General features: G+C 38.3%; 2 protein-coding genes across 8 annotated transcripts in view; one reads left to right on the top strand and one right to left on the bottom strand.

The window, feature by feature from the left end:
* The window catches only part of LOC130579163 (hyccin 2), a 68440-nt gene extending 53343 nt beyond the window's left edge, over nt 1-15097 (bottom strand). Inside the window, exons 1-2 of one of the 6 annotated variants that reach the window (XM_057375761.1) lie at nt 15034-15097; nt 14392-14435 (exon numbers count right to left, since the gene is read on the bottom strand). The gene's annotated coding sequence lies outside the window, so the exon portion shown is untranslated. Of the gene's footprint in view, nt 1-14391; nt 14850-14906; nt 14990-15033 lie in introns of those variants that run through there. The other 5 variants (XM_057375762.1, XM_057375763.1, XM_057375760.1 and 2 more) reach the window with 5 other exon arrangements.
* A 131-nt stretch (nt 15098-15228) lies between these two features.
* NDUFB3 (NADH:ubiquinone oxidoreductase subunit B3) overlaps nt 15229-15694 on the top strand; it is a 4330-nt gene continuing 3864 nt past the window's right edge. The window contains exon 1 of one of the 2 annotated variants that reach the window (XM_057375767.1): nt 15229-15291. The gene's annotated coding sequence lies outside the window, so the exon portion shown is untranslated. Of the gene's footprint in view, nt 15324-15694 lie in introns of both variants that reach the window. The other variant, XM_057375768.1, reaches the window with a different exon arrangement.

Genomic DNA, 15694 nt, shown 5'->3' with positions numbered 1-15694 from the left:
CTTAGAAGACAAGCCTCAGTCATGCAAAACAACTTGARTAAGACATTTCTTCCCTGCCCACTCTGACTCACTAGTAATAACCAGGCAAAAAAACTTTCTTCTTAGATACCAACAACGAAGAAAGTTATGTGGAAACAATGGGTGAAAGCCTTATCACAGTGAAGTCAAAGATGATTGATAATAGTCTTGTAAACTTYCATACCATACTTGCACAGTAAGATACCMATTTCTTATCAAAAAGGTCACATAAATTTCAGCTGCTGCCAAAAAATGTAGCAAGAAGAAAAGGTACAGCCCATCTGTTCCAAAACCCCTCCTCTAAGTAATTTKAAGCTCTAAAGCATCTTCTGTGCCTTTTCAAGCACCACAAAGATCAGCTGCCAACCTTCTTTCTACCATTACTACAGTGAAACTGTGCTTTACGGATACAAAACTGCAGAAGGCAAACAATTAGGGCARTGTGAATGAAAACACAACACTGAAAAGAGACACTATGTATCAGTTTTCAAAACTACTTTAAAGCTGATCTTTTCCTAGTTTTCATAGTATTGTACAGAGTAGTTGTAGAGAACTGCAGAAGTCAGGTGACTCTATAGAGAAAAATTGAAGTCYCATTTGCCTCACAGAAGCAAATAAGCAGAACCTGAATAAAACACAATTGTACCCTTATTACTAAATCCCTCTGTAAGGAGGTCATGCAACAAATTAAGCAGTAAAGAGGAGAGTTGAAATGATCAAGAATGTGGAAAAAGAAACTTATCTTCTGTAAATGAAGAAAATGCTCCTCTACATGACTTACAGGATTTTTGAAACAATAATAATKAAGACATTACCCTGCAGTCTTAAATACCACAAAACACACAATTATTCTATTACAAGGACCTAACACACTAAAAAAAATATATACACACACACATAGGTTAGCCACAGAAACGTTACCTTATTCTCCCAGCACCAGTTTCCTTAGAAACAACTTCACGTAGTCATCCTACACKAAACCTAAAACACGCTCTTGTCAGGATCCTGGTGATAACCCATCCCACGCCAGACAATAAGAGGTTTTATCCTCCCTTTGCATCAGTTCATTTGCAATAACTCTTCCTCTGCTACTTTGTCTGCATTAACTTCTTTGCTTACAAAAACATTTCCATGCAAATTACTTTCCATGTAACCCTACCTCTCCCGAACACCTTCTCATTCATGGTTTTGGTTCAGGAAGCAATTTAAATCTAGGTAAGTAAAGATACAAAATGCATTATAAAAGAAAGAGCCTAAAAAAAAAAAGCCTGACAGCAAACTAACACTAGCAAAATCACAGAGAAGGTGTTTTTTTTTAAGGTACTCAGCACTAAGTACTAAAAATGAACAGACWCAGGCTAAGAGAAATCTTGAAACAGAATTTCTGTGGGAACAAACCTAAAACAAAATTCAAAATCAAACCAAAACAAACAAACAAAAAGACAMAYCACCAAGATGTCCTCAATATGCACTTTGGAGCAAAACTGCAAACATGATAAGACCACTATCTGGCCYGTAAAGGAAAGAAATTCATGCAGAAATGTCCTAGAAATACAAGCTGAAGATTCTARGCAGCTTCCTATTTTTGAGCTGTAAAATCGTCACTTGACAGAAATAAATGCATGTTATAAAAATATCCATTAAAATATCAATTCCATGCCAATATCTGAATTCCAGTACAGATTTCTCGCTGCACTATTCCCTACTAACTGTAATTCACATAAAATGGAATTTAGGTTACATATTCATTAATKAATTTACCTAACCTCCTTTCTTCTACCCTATTCTCAAAGAGACTTTACCCAGAGGATCCTCTGCTAAAAGTAATGAAMTCCCTTATTCTAATCATTCCAACTTCCAGATGGTAAAGCCTCCACCTCCAGGAAGGATAGCGTAAGTAGATTAAGCTGAGGTGACAAATTTTCMCTCATACATACACTTAGTTAGACATTCACAAATTCTTAAATGAGTGGAATCTTCAAATTTATCTGAATTTACCTCAATATAGCTAAAATTATGTAATCTTGTTGATTTTTAAAAAATTATACAGTAAGAATACAGAGCTCCAAAATAAACTTTCAAAATGGCAAACTTAAAATAAAGATCTSTAAGTATTAAGACATATTGTTGTAYTGCATGATGCCATAAATTTCRTATGTGACTCAGATGCATCATTCACATTTAAGATGCATGGTTTTCAAGGATAAAATTAATTCTGATTGATATGCTGGTCTTACTTTTCCACTACAAATTCCCAGACTTTAAAAAGCAAACTGAACAACAAATATAGTTAAATGAAACATCACTGATCACATCACCACTTATCAAGATGACACAATTTCAGGACAGCAAAGACCTGTTCTGCTCGACCTAATAGAATATATGAGGCAGTTGAACCCTACACACACACAGGAAGGACATAAGGCACACACAGAGGCTGTTCACTATTCAGAGATAAAACAGAGTAGCATCAAGAATTCTGAAATCTAAGATCTGCTTCAACTTTTGTAGTTTAAACTGTTTAGACCATAATTGTCCTTATTACTTCCAACAGTCACTGCAGAGGAAAGAACTTGTCTTTTTCCATGTCATTCATCACAGTATTATTTCAGTGTCAGTCATTTTCAGTCTCACGCTAGTTTTCAGAAAGCTAGAAAGGGGTTTCAAGAACTACAAAGAAAAATCTTACCCAAAAAAAGGAAGAAAAACATTGTTAATTTTATATTGAGATCAGATAGACTGTACAAGTTGAATTTCCACACATAGGAAATGAAACATGCCCCTGACCATCTTAATTCTGTATAACACAATCCATTAAGAGCTATGTGAACAACAATCAACATATCTGACCCACTGATTAAGGTGATTGTGCTATAAAAATAGATGCTTATGACCAACCCCACTACTAACTTCACTAGGATTCCTCCACAGCAACAAATCACAACAAACAACAAATCTTTTGTTGGACTCCCTCCTTCACAGAAAACAGGCAAACAAACAGTGTCTCTAAAGAAAGCATAAACCTTTTTCATCACTTTATTAGAAGCTCCCATGAAACTCTGAAAGTCAGCTTACTTTCATTGCCATTCTGGGGCCTATTACTTGGAAGTATATGCTGCTTCTCAGGGAAAAAAACTGTGCGAGAATTAAAACATCAGTAAATGTAAATTAGTGCAACAACTACACCAGGTACCCCTTTTGTCTTGGTATGAGTTTAATAATTAATCTTCACTGCTGAATAGTTAAACACAATGCATATTGTTTACAGTCATTATTCTTCTACTGTTAAACCAACATTAGAACAGAACACAAACCGACCAGTCATAAGAATGGACTAATGAATATTTTAGTGTGAAATGATTCATTTTTCATGTATTTTTTTAAATAGTGAGGACACTAAGCTACTAACAGAAGTGGGTTGTTACTTGGAGAGGATGTTTGGATGGTTYTTGTGGTTTTTTTAATCTGAAATTGAAACTATTTTTTGATAGGGTAAAACTTTACATATATAATCTTTAGGAACGTAATATAAACACAGCACAAACAACTTAAATCAACCCAATCTTTCATGCAGCATGTTAGGCAAGATTTTCCACAATATCTTTCACTTATCTAAGCTTTAGATCAGTATAAAAAATAGAGTAGTATAAAACCACAACAAACAACAAAAACAACATGAGACAAAAAGAAAACAGCCTTCCACAAGTGCTTGATTGTTTCATATGGAATGCACAGCCTTTCTCCCTCTTCCCCAACACCRCAGAAACAACAGCAAGATAACAGCACATTACTATTTTCACACCTATTTTCTACTTATAACCTGAACAAAGTTAAAGTTTTTTGTCAAATAATGACCTAATGTATATTCAGAAGACACGAGTCTTTCATGATTATGAAAAATTACAGATTTAATGGGCAGCATTGAAAATCCACGCAGCAAGCTTCACGGGTATGCTTCCTCAAGCTTTTTTGTGTGGACAGGGGAATGGAATTTTTGCATAGATAGTTAATTTTACGATATTCTAGGTTTTCAAACAAATTTTCTAGCACTCAAAAAAACCTCACCAAGTACTCAATGTTCTAATCTTCAGCCATTTTTACATAACTTCATCCGTACACAGAGATGCTCTGGGGTTCTGTTTGTAATACTGAATAGTTTTCCTTCTAAAACAAAAACTTCAAAAGCAGTTGGTAAAACAGTCTTTTCCTTTCCTCAAGTTTCCAGAATAAATTTACCCTTGAAAAAAACARAGATGGCCTTACATGCAAACTTGTTAGAAGTTACACTATAGCTTTTCACACATTAATCTTCTTTGAAAAATTCCATATAATTACATCTACTTCAAATAGAAATACAGCACATGAACTATACTAAACATAAACAGTTTCTCCAATCTTTTGCAGGTACTACCCATCTACGTAACATTTATGATCTTTTACTTTTTTATTAGTTATACTGGCATAGAGGAAATTCAGTTCATTCTCTTCAAACACATCATCAAAAATTTTTAATCAAATCCTGAGTTTAATTAAAAGCCTGGTCTGTTTCCCTATGCAATTGTGCTGATAGGGGTCAGCAGCATTTACCAAAGTTCAAGCACCAGGCACCTGAAATAGCTAGATTATACATTTTTGGTGTAAGTATTATACTCATCTAACACTTTCATACAGCATGCTCCACAAAACACACAGYCTTTCAAGAGCAACTTAGACAGAAGGTTTAGAAATACTGAGGTCATTGGAATGCATAGCAGACCTGCAGAGAGAACGTGGAGTAATTTCTCAAAAAGTAGGGCTGATCAGGTATACAGCAAAACAAAAAAAAAAACCAACAACAAAAAAGCCACACCACKAGGACAATCAAAAAACCCCAAGAATAAGCCAAAACCAACACACACAGTCCACACGTGACTCCTTCAGCACATGAAAAAATTGGTCTAAACAAAAAACAAACGCAGACCTAACACCCTGATACTTGCAATTTTGTGCAGATTTGCAAGTTAAGATGATTACTCCATAATTCTTTCTGATCAGTGAGAACCAAGGGTTTCATACTTGGAGGCAAAATCCTCGTGCTTCTTGCCGTGTCTGCCAGCTATTCAACTGGCAATTTGAAAAGATTTTTGTAACATATTCTAATTATTTTGTTCCCTAATCACTTCTACCTGTTTCATTTGAACTATTAAAACCAAAAAGATGGCAACTTCAAAGATTCCCAAACAATAAAAAAGGCAATATTAATAAAAATCTTTTCTCATTTTCCATAGATGCAACACATATGCATGAACAGGCAGAATTTTCTTACAGCAACCTTACATATTTCAGAAAAGTCCAAAGTCTGCATTCACAGAGACAAAGAGATAATCATTGCAATTTATTCAATGTCAGCACACATTACTAAAGCAGAATGTCCCAGCAGTTCATAGAAATAGCAATAAAATAATAATTCTAATAAATATTAGAATTCTGCATGAAGCCAGGAAAAGCCTGCATCTTTCCAGTAGGAGAGATATTTTGTCTTTCAAAAGCTACCCATTAGAATATTAATTTGAAATACATCAMAACTTGATAGAGCTGACAACTGACAACATGATGATTCCTAATTAGCATGATAATGTCCATTTAAGATTTGTTCCCTATTCGCTCTCACAAGACCAAAAATTTATTATCAAAATAAGCCATCAAATACAGTAGGTTGCAATCACAGGAGTATCATCAACAGAGAATGGCAATGGACCATCACATTCACACACATCTCCACCAGCCAAGTGTGATAAGGTTCCTGCAAAATGTTTCAGCAAAATGACAAGAAGCTGTGCTGAAGCAGTGCTTTCCTACTGGCTGCCAAAAAAAAAAAAAAAAAAAAGAAAAAAGAAAAAGGCATAGCACTTCCTCTCCCCCACTCACCAACATATCTTCAAGACTTTTGCATTTATTAGACAAAATTAATACCCACAGACACTGCACTTCATTTTTCTTGAACTTCCTTCTATTTTTCTTATTTTAAACCTACCTAGTTTTCTCTCTTTGACATAGAATAGAACCTCCAAATCTGAGAAAAAGGGCACAGTGTAAATAACAAAACCAACCTTTGAACATTTAGTAAATTTTAAGTTGCCAAATACAAGGGGGAGGGCACAAAACACACTGTGACAATCAGCACAATATTCGATTACACAACTTCAGCAGCATCAATGCCAATTAGTATTGGCCCCTAACCCCTAATTTGGTCTGGAATTCATCCACAATCTTAACCTGATTAGGACTTTGTGTACAACGAACATGAAATCCCACTGTTGAACATTTATTTTTCTGCCTTAGCATACTAAGTTTTACCCAATTTAAACACTGAAGTAGCTACGGAAAAAAGTTACAAAGTTAATGTCATAAGCATTATTATGGAATTTAGTAGAGCATCTTCAACCATTTTCCTACAAATTCCAGAGCTTAATTTTGGGCTAATATGGCAAGTTAAAAACTAGATATAGAGGGCAAACATTTTAAATTAAGAAGTGAAATGAGTGCAGTAGTTAACAGTTATGCCATGTAAACTGTACAAATTAACTGTGAAAAACCATAGCAGACCTGCAGATAACTGAAAGGATTTAGCCTATGGAGAGGAAAAGCAAAGCATGTACTCTCTCAAACAGTTAAATGCCATGATTTCTGGAACACAAAGTATGCTTAGAACACAGCTGCCATTTAAATGATTTAAACATCCAGATGCCCCAAAAACATGAAGAGACAAATCAAACAAAGTCTCAAATTGCAACAATCCATCAAAGTTTCATTTCTGCATGTACAAAGAAAGATTGCATAAATATTTTTGCCACTGATGCAGAAAAGGTGYATGCACCTTTCTGAAGGCAGCAATTGCACTCACTAGGGCTACCATACATCTTACATGACTACCATGCTGAGTCCAAGTCCTCTCAACACCTGCACAAGCAAAAGGGCCTCTCAGTCATTTGTGTAATTGGTCCTTTGGAAACACAGGTAACAAGTCATGCCTAAACTGTCTTAAAATCTGTATTTGCTGTCTCATCTTCTAATACAAATTGTAGCAAGGAGAAAGAAAATCTTGTTCTCTCTTTCACCCCCGCCCTCCACAAACAATCAAAAAGCAATCTGGAAAGTTTTCTTATTCAGCAGATACACAGAGGTTTCTCAAACTCATGTTGTATTTACACAAATATGGGTAAAGCTGGAGAGTCAGAATACATGAAACAAGCCTTGCCAGATGCACAGATCGAAGCAAACAGAAGAGGCAGTAGCCTGCTCCTGGCCCTCCTTCTTCACTGGAGAATCATGCAATGTGTGTGACACCCATGATTTTAAGGAAAGGTTGCTGCCACAGGATGTGGATGTCTGTGAAAATAAACAGTGCAATATACAGTTTATGATTGCTTAGCTTAAATGCATTTAATTTTTAAGTATTTCTTTTCTATTTGCACTGAACTTACCCTTTAGCCCAAGACTCCTATCTCTTTTTGTACRTCTATAGGTAACACATAACTGTCTTAAGAGATTTTCATGAAGCTCTTCCTACTCTTYCATGGCAAGATTTGCACTGCAATTTGCTGCATTTGCTAAACATGAAGAAAGSTATCAGAATGGCTCATATGAAGCCTAACTAAATTAGCATCTCTCTTCCCAAGAAATTGACACAAATATGGTTTAGTGACTTCCAGAAGCTTAAGGACGCCACTATTTGAAATTATTGCACAGATACAACATTGGGTATGGTTAATTACATAACTATCAAACAGAATGAATACGTAATTAACAATCTAGAAGCAGTTTTGGAAGCTCAGCAATTTCATCTGTGCTATGCTAAGAATAAGAAATAAACACCTTAAAAAAACCCCAAACCCACAGGAATAAGGATCTAGTAGTTTTTCCATTCCACATCCAAACCTGCCTTGTTCTCCCTTCTGYGTCCATATTTAACTCACATCTTTATGCTCAACAAAACATCTTCAAAAAAACAAGCAATGGAAAGTTCTCTATTGTTACACAAAGAAATGTGAGCTTTTGCTGGGATAAATCCTTTGTCAGCACACCTTCCATTTCTGTGTAAAAGGGCACATTATTATAATTTAAACTCAATCACTCCTAGTGCAAGTTCACCATAGTAAACGGACTTTAACCAATCATCTGTCTATCCCACTGCTGTTATTTAAATATGAAGGCTTTGAAAATGCACTAACACTCTCTTTCACCCTCATACTATCACGGGTGTACAAAGAAAGACTTGCACTCCAGAGACTGGATTTTAGCTACAAACACAAGTGTTGGTTTTGTCTACTGAAGTTCAGTTTCACAGATTCTAACAAAGTGACACAGTTACAACAGAAGTTTGGAAATTCAAACTCTAACCTTAAGTTTGCAGAAGTAAATATAAATCTTAGCATTCAATTCAAATGTGCCACAGCCATGAATAATTTTCATCTGCAAAATTTTGACAGTATCCACATTTAGCAAGTGATCTGACATCATCTGTTGTTACATGCAGATACTAAAGATCAGTACAACAGCCATTCTACGCAGGAAGCTTTTTTTAATTACCATTTTTAACTGGATGTGTACTTCCAACCCCAAAGCATAAGGAACCAAAGTGATATGCTTTAGTATCAAGTACTTTTTTCWAAAAAGCATACCTCTAACCTAGAGTAATAAACAGATATCAAAACTCAAAGTTGAGCATTTAGATTTTTGTTCTTTGCCCTTCTCTGATGGCATGTACCAGGGTGCTTGATAAATTGCTCACTCCACCCCCTCTTCAACTAAGTTTACATAAAAGCCTCCTACTTTCTGAAACACATCCCATTTAAAAGGTTGCTGACCTCTCGTGTTCAGCCATCACAATGCTGCTATCACACTGTCTAGCTTACACATGGGGCACTGGTCATAAGATACCAGACCTTCACAAAGATMATCTTTAAAAAGCATAAATTAAAATTCTAGCTAATTTTTCACACGCAGGAAATACAATATTCAAATTTACAGATACAAGCTAACTTGCACTACTTCTACAACAAAATCTACTACACTTATGCCCATGTGTTTCCAAGACCTTGTGCTTAAGATATTTAGGAAAGTTACTTGAGTAACTACTGTAGACTTCTTCACAACCTTTTCTACATCAATTTTTCTACCTTGTGGCCCTGYTCTAAATCAGAACAGAAGCAGGAATACAGAGGGACTGTTGTCCAGCCTCTCCTTAAGCTCAAGATATCCTGAAACCTAAAGGAGACAAAAAGACAAAGCAGAAAATAAGAAGATGAGATGTAAAGAAGAAACAAACAACTCTCAGAAACAACCAAATTATGTGAATAAAAATAAAATAAATTAAGACAGGAGGAAAAAAAACAAGCAAATTTTACACATATTTCAGCTCATTATCTTTCAATCCAATATMTTCTCAGCTGAATGACCATGAAAAATAAGATTATTCTTTTAAACTTTCTCACTGTCTTTTCAACTAGATGTCAAATGCCACCAGCCCACATATGGTTCAAGTCAGGGCAGAAGAGGGGAAGAAGACCCTAAATAAAAAAACAATTTAATGTTTATAAACCACTAAATATGGGGAATGGAAACACAAATATTCCAGACATATCAATTTTGCCCTGTATGAATCAGCAAACTGCAGTCATGCAGTCTGCACGAATGTCCATGTCAYACATTTTCAGTTAAGCAGAATTCAGAGGAACAACAGTGTGTGACTATTTAAAGAACTCATGAACCATACACAATGCAGACACCACTAAAGGAGATTGAACAGGWYTGGGTTTTGGAAGAATCACAGTAATTAAAACAAAATAGTAAGATTAGCTGAATTAAGGAGATTGCAAACAAAACTACACACGTTGCATTTCTGGTGTGTTAGCCAAATGCCTGTATAACAACACAACATAAAATAAGATGCCATGAACTAATTTATCCTGTAGGGAAAAAACCCCACATAATATACAGAAAGTGGGAATTACTGGAAGAGTGTTTTAACAGATTTGAACTGCACCAACCATATCCACCAGGTCCCGTGCTGAACAGCGTTGCACAGCCAGGGAATTTGGCATTTTCAAAGCAATGCTATTCGCTACTAAGAGATAAATAAAGAAATCATTTACCACTTTGCAGTAGTTATATGCCTAACATTTAATTTTTCTGCCCTAGTGGGATCTCTTTCYAAATGTCTCTGTCTCTCTATTTTCAGGCAAAGTTAATAAATTTGAACCATAAAATCTCTCTTTCTCTACAGAATTACACCAAGAGGTCAAGGCAGAAGATCTGACATAGGCAGTGGTCAGTAGAGGCAAGCTGGACTGTCTGCAGAACAGAAAACCATCAAGGAAGACTGAAAAAGTGCCATGCYAATGGTACTTCTTTCACAAATCACTGGAATTGGTTAATAATAACAYATCTATTGAAGCCTGTGCCCAAATTTATTATATTTGATACAAAAATGTAACACTAACACAAGAAAGAAAAATTGCCATGTGGCCATTCATCATACAATAAAAAACTTCTATTATTATAGATAGTCTGCAGCATATATTGAAAAAGTTTGCAAACTACACTATTTTACCCAGGCTGTGATCTTGGTTTATATGTTCTCTTCTTTGTGGTGCTGCTGGCAATACAAAATTCCGTTTTACAGCAGTGTTTTACTAAATAACTACATTTTATTTCATCAGAAATGTCCCTCTATCTCTTGAGCTTATAATTTAAGTTTAGAAATTAAAGTCAGAATTCTATAGGAAAAAAAAGGAGACCCATTGAGTCACTCCATAAATCTGTCCTATGATTACAGATTAACAAAAAGACACTTGAATTATTTGTCTTGTTATTAGAAGCAGGAATTATCCAAGCAAAGGTACAAAGAGAAAATTCAAACAGCTTTTCATTTTATCTGCAACTAGTCAAACATGCATAAACTCAAACAACTTTCTTACTCTCAAAAAAAAAGTAGAAAATAGCATTAAATAAGTCAATTATTATTTCTCACAACGACTCTATTTGGAAATTAAAATAACAGACTGAAGCAGCAAGTCAAACTGTACTACCTGTAACTGTCTCTGGTCAGATCAAGTTTCCCTGAAATGGACTTTAATAATTATTTACAGCTTTAATAATTATTATTAAGGTACAGATGTCCTTTACGAAGACTCAGCTGGGGAAAGACTCCACCTTCACTCATTCATATCTTAATATAAGGAAACAAGCATCAARAACAGTAATGGAATYGAAAATTCTTTTCCTGCCCAGACAAGTCCTTGAGTGAATGTATTACCCTGATATTTTTTAAAGATTCTGAACTCGTATTAAACTGCTTGGTAAAAAGCCAAACAGGTCTCCTTCTCCTCATACAGAAAAGCGGGATTATCACATGAAGTTCTCAGATAAAAGATTCAAAACAGAACAGATGATGTATTGACATCACACATGAAGTGCAGACTTTACTGACAAATAACATGATAACTGCAAAAACTACACATGGCCTCAGAAGTTCYTCTAAGTATATCCATGAAAAAAATACCTATGCAACACATCATCCCCAATGAAAGAATGGGAAAGCTGACCCAAGGAGTAACCCTATATGCTAGAAAAGAGTGCAAGAGTAAAGCACCTGCTGTCAAATGAGCACCTGCTTAGCTGTGGCAGAAAAGCAGAACTTGAAACAATGCTCCTGTCACATTCCAGGGTCTCAGACCTTTAGGCTTCAAGAGRGAATAACAGATCAGACCAATACAGTTGCTCTGTAGCAGATCAAACCAGGGTGGTTATTCCAGTGAAGAATAGTCTTTGGACTGCCCCCCCCCCAAAAAAAAAACAAATACAAAAACCAAACAAAAAACAACCCACAGCAAACAAACAGAAAGAAACTAAGACTACTGCTCCAGCCCACCACTTCTCTAAAAAATGAGGTGAAACAGCAACTGTGATACTATCCATAAAATATTTAGCTCTCTAATGATGCCTGAGAAGATAATTTCCGTCCTCACCATTCAGAGCCTTTTTYTAAAAGCATTCAAAGAAAGCAAGACTAAAGAAAGATCTATTCCATCCTTATTGTAATCAAAGCAGCATTAACCATTTTATTCAAATAACAAGAGCTTCCAATGATTTATAAAAGACTACTAATACATAGCCACAGGAATTAATAAGCAATTTCAGGGGGGGGGGAAGGATATTTATTAAGTATTTAAGTAGTACAAATATGTATTCTGATACTGAGGAGGAAAAAAGAAAACAAACCAAGCACCCCAGAACCTTTTCTTGTCATCTCAAAACTGAAAATACTTGAAGTTACTGTCAGTCACACAGATTGCTACTCCAGAAAACAATTATGAAGAGCATACCACTGAACACTCTCCAGTGTTACAATATTAGATGCAGAGGCAGAGAAGAATGGTACTTAYAATGTATCTCACAGCCTGTTAATGCAGAATGCACAGCAACACAAACTGCTGGAAACACGGACTTCTCAAAGCTATGCAAGCAAACCTGCCACCTTCCTCAAGCCTAACAAAACAAACAGAAAACCCAACAAATCATAACTAATATGGCTGTATGCAAGCTAATGTAATTACTCAAAAGTTTAAGTGTTCTAGGATAAAGTTATCACTACCATGAATTAATACCACAAAAAACAAAAAACAAAAAAAAAACCAAAAAAAAAACCAAACAAACAAAAAAAAATTCCCCACTGACTCAACCACAAAAAGTACTGATTATTTGTACATGGAGTTTCAATGACCTTTCCTTCCTAGAGGACATTCAATTGTTTGCTGGTGCTTTTTTACACAAAATAAAAATTTCTTTCATGTTATTTCCTTGTGCACACTATTGATTTCTTCACACTGACGCTGTAATTATGCTGAAGCTTCCTTCTCAAAACACATTGTAGCAACACTTGCAGGCCCCTTGAAATTATGCAGACTCACTTACTTGAAGATACAGCATCAAAGAGCTTACTACATTCCCAAAATATCACATCCCTCGTATTTGCAGTTTTATTTTTAAAAAATGTATGGTCCATACTGAAAGAAAAGGAAATTCAGGAAGCAAAACATGGTACAGCGGATCAACTGATTGCGTAGTTTTTCTTATCAAGAGTTTTTACATACTTGGAGGGTGAGGAGGAAGGTGAAAACAGGTACTCAAAATGCTGTTAAATCTTGCAAGTGATGGTGCACCTGGAGACAAATCCTGCCAAGTGCATTCCTCTGCTACTATTCTGTTCATGSACAACAGATCACACAAAGCCAATACCCTGCAATCAGAACTGAATGTTCATGGTGACAGACTCAGCAATACCAATACCATTTTGTGCATAATACTCAAGTCATGCTTTCTAGAACATGAAGAAAACAAAATAAACAAAAACAACCCCCCAAATGAATAATAAGGAAAAAAAAAGCACCAAACATAAATAAAACCAGGACTTTGTATGTTTCAAAGAATAAAACCAAGGTATCTGGTATGTAATATGTCTGTAGGTCACTGAAAAAAAATTTCTAGGAAAAAATATCAACATTCCTCAGCACCACTGGACTTTGGACACATACACATTAACTTTCAGCCACAAGAAGGAACAAGAAATACTTTGCAAGTATCTGACAGAAACACATTCTCTGTAAGACAGGAAATTAAGCACCTCACAAATAAAGAGCTCTCCTAYGAYTCCATCTCCCTGTACGTTACAGAAAAATAAATGTGTGTCTTCTCACCCTGAAAAAAAGACTGCTCTGAATCTTCCAGACTTTATCTCCCAGTGAAAAACATTCAAYGCTGAAACCAGACTGAGGCAGTCTGGATTAAACAGATGGCACTCTATTTAGAACAGTTTCACTGTTAATAACATGATAATGGCATTCCTCCTGGAAGTCTTCTCATGCGCTTCCAATATCCCTATTAAAAAAACCCTGAAACCCAGAAGCAGATTTCCATCAAAATATATTAGAAAAAAGGCACGACAGCCTATCCCAAAATTCTGYCAACATCATGCTATAATGTTTATTCCTATTATTTATTAGTATTTATTCCTATACTAATAACAGTATCAAAAAATAATGTAATGATTGGTATTCTGCTAAAAAGAAACATTATTGTATTATATACAATTGAAGAATATTCTAGGTCTTTATAAGCCACTRACTGTAGATAACTTTTACTAGTCTCTTCAGATGAAGTAGACTACGTACACCAGTTTGATGAACATAATTCCAATTAACCAGATACTAAYATTTCAGAGTCACACAGCCACAGCATGCAAAACGCCAAGCTCCCGACACAAGCACTCAGTGAAACCAAGCCACCACCTCACACAAAAACCAGCTGTCGACACAATTCTTAACTTCCACTTACCTTTCAGTGCACTTCCAGGATTTCGGGATTCCTCCCCACTTCTCCTACGGAAACAAACACCAATGTTCTTTTAAGACAAAATATACCCACTGAAAAGCAAAGCTTGGCTGCTGGCGCCAGCCGGGCTGGCCAGGAGCTCCGATTTCTCCCTCAGCTTCTTCCCGTGCCGACGCGCCCCGAGGGCGGGCAGCGAACGGGCACTGCCCGGGCCCCGCCAGCGCTCCCGGCGGGCAGGGCGGGGGTCGGGGCTTACATAACCGGGGAGAGGGCCCGCGGCCGAGGGGAGAGGGGCACAGCAGCAGCGGCGAGAGAGGGAGAGAGAGCGGCGCCGGCAGCGGSAGAGTTGGGAACGCTTCGCGCCCCCGCACGCACAGACCCTGCGGGGCTTCCGTCCCTCTCGCACGGCCGGCAGCGACTGACGGCGGCGGGCAGCCCGCAGAGGATCCCCGCTGCCGGCACCGGCCCGAGCCCCCCTGCCCCCGGCAGCGACCGCAGCGACCCCGCCGCCCCCTCACCGCGCTCTCCTCCTCCGCCCCCTCACCCCGCTCTCCTCCTCCGCCGCCACCTCCAGCCACCGCCAGCCCCGCAACCTCAGCAACGCGCCCGCCCATTGGGCCCCGCCCCCCGCAACAAGCCGCGCACCGATTGGCCGCTTTCCGCTCCGCGTCTCCTTGCCCCAGCCGCAGCCCCAGAGCCGGCGGTGCTGTTTCTGTCGGGTCCCGGCCCGCTGGGTCGGGCAGGCAGCAGCAGCCGGAGCCGGGGGTCGGTCAGCTGTTCCACGGTACAACCTCGGTACAGGCCRGCGGCAAGAGCCGGAACGGAAGCTTCCCGGAACCTGCGTGGCTGGCCCGCGCTTCCTGTAGCGGTTGTTCGTCGCTCGGGTTCCGGTTCCGGGTGGCGGTGCGTCCTGAGCAGGGTCGCGGAGCGGGCAGGTACCGCGGGCGGGATGGCACCGGCACGGGAACCGGCACCGGCACCGGCACCGGGCCGCGCTGCTGCCACGGGGGTGTCCGTGTGCGGGCAGGGCAGCCGGGGATGGGAGTGGGGGTGGCTGTCACTGCGGGTTGTGCCCTCCCTCACCCGCTTGGTCCGACCTTTGGGCACGGCTTGTTCGGCTGGTGCTGCAGCGCTGCCCGCTGGCCGTGGTGTGGGCGTGACAGGGCACAACCTCCTTTCTTGTAGAAAGGTGAATACTGGTAGGAGAGAGGCCTTAGGTTTCTATGCCAAGGCTGGATATTTGAGGGGTCCTATTTGAGGGACAGCGCTGATGCTGCTTTCCAAGTTTCCTCATGCAATGAAATCT

The sequence above is a fragment of the Malurus melanocephalus genome, unplaced genomic scaffold (assembly GCF_030028575.1).
Source record: "Malurus melanocephalus ecotype Western Australia unplaced genomic scaffold, MMel_1.1 scaffold_257, whole genome shotgun sequence".
Classification (NCBI taxonomy): Eukaryota; Metazoa; Chordata; class Aves; order Passeriformes; family Maluridae; genus Malurus; species Malurus melanocephalus.
Note: the sequence above shows the minus strand (reverse complement) of the source record. Positions and strands in the feature narration are given on the sequence as shown.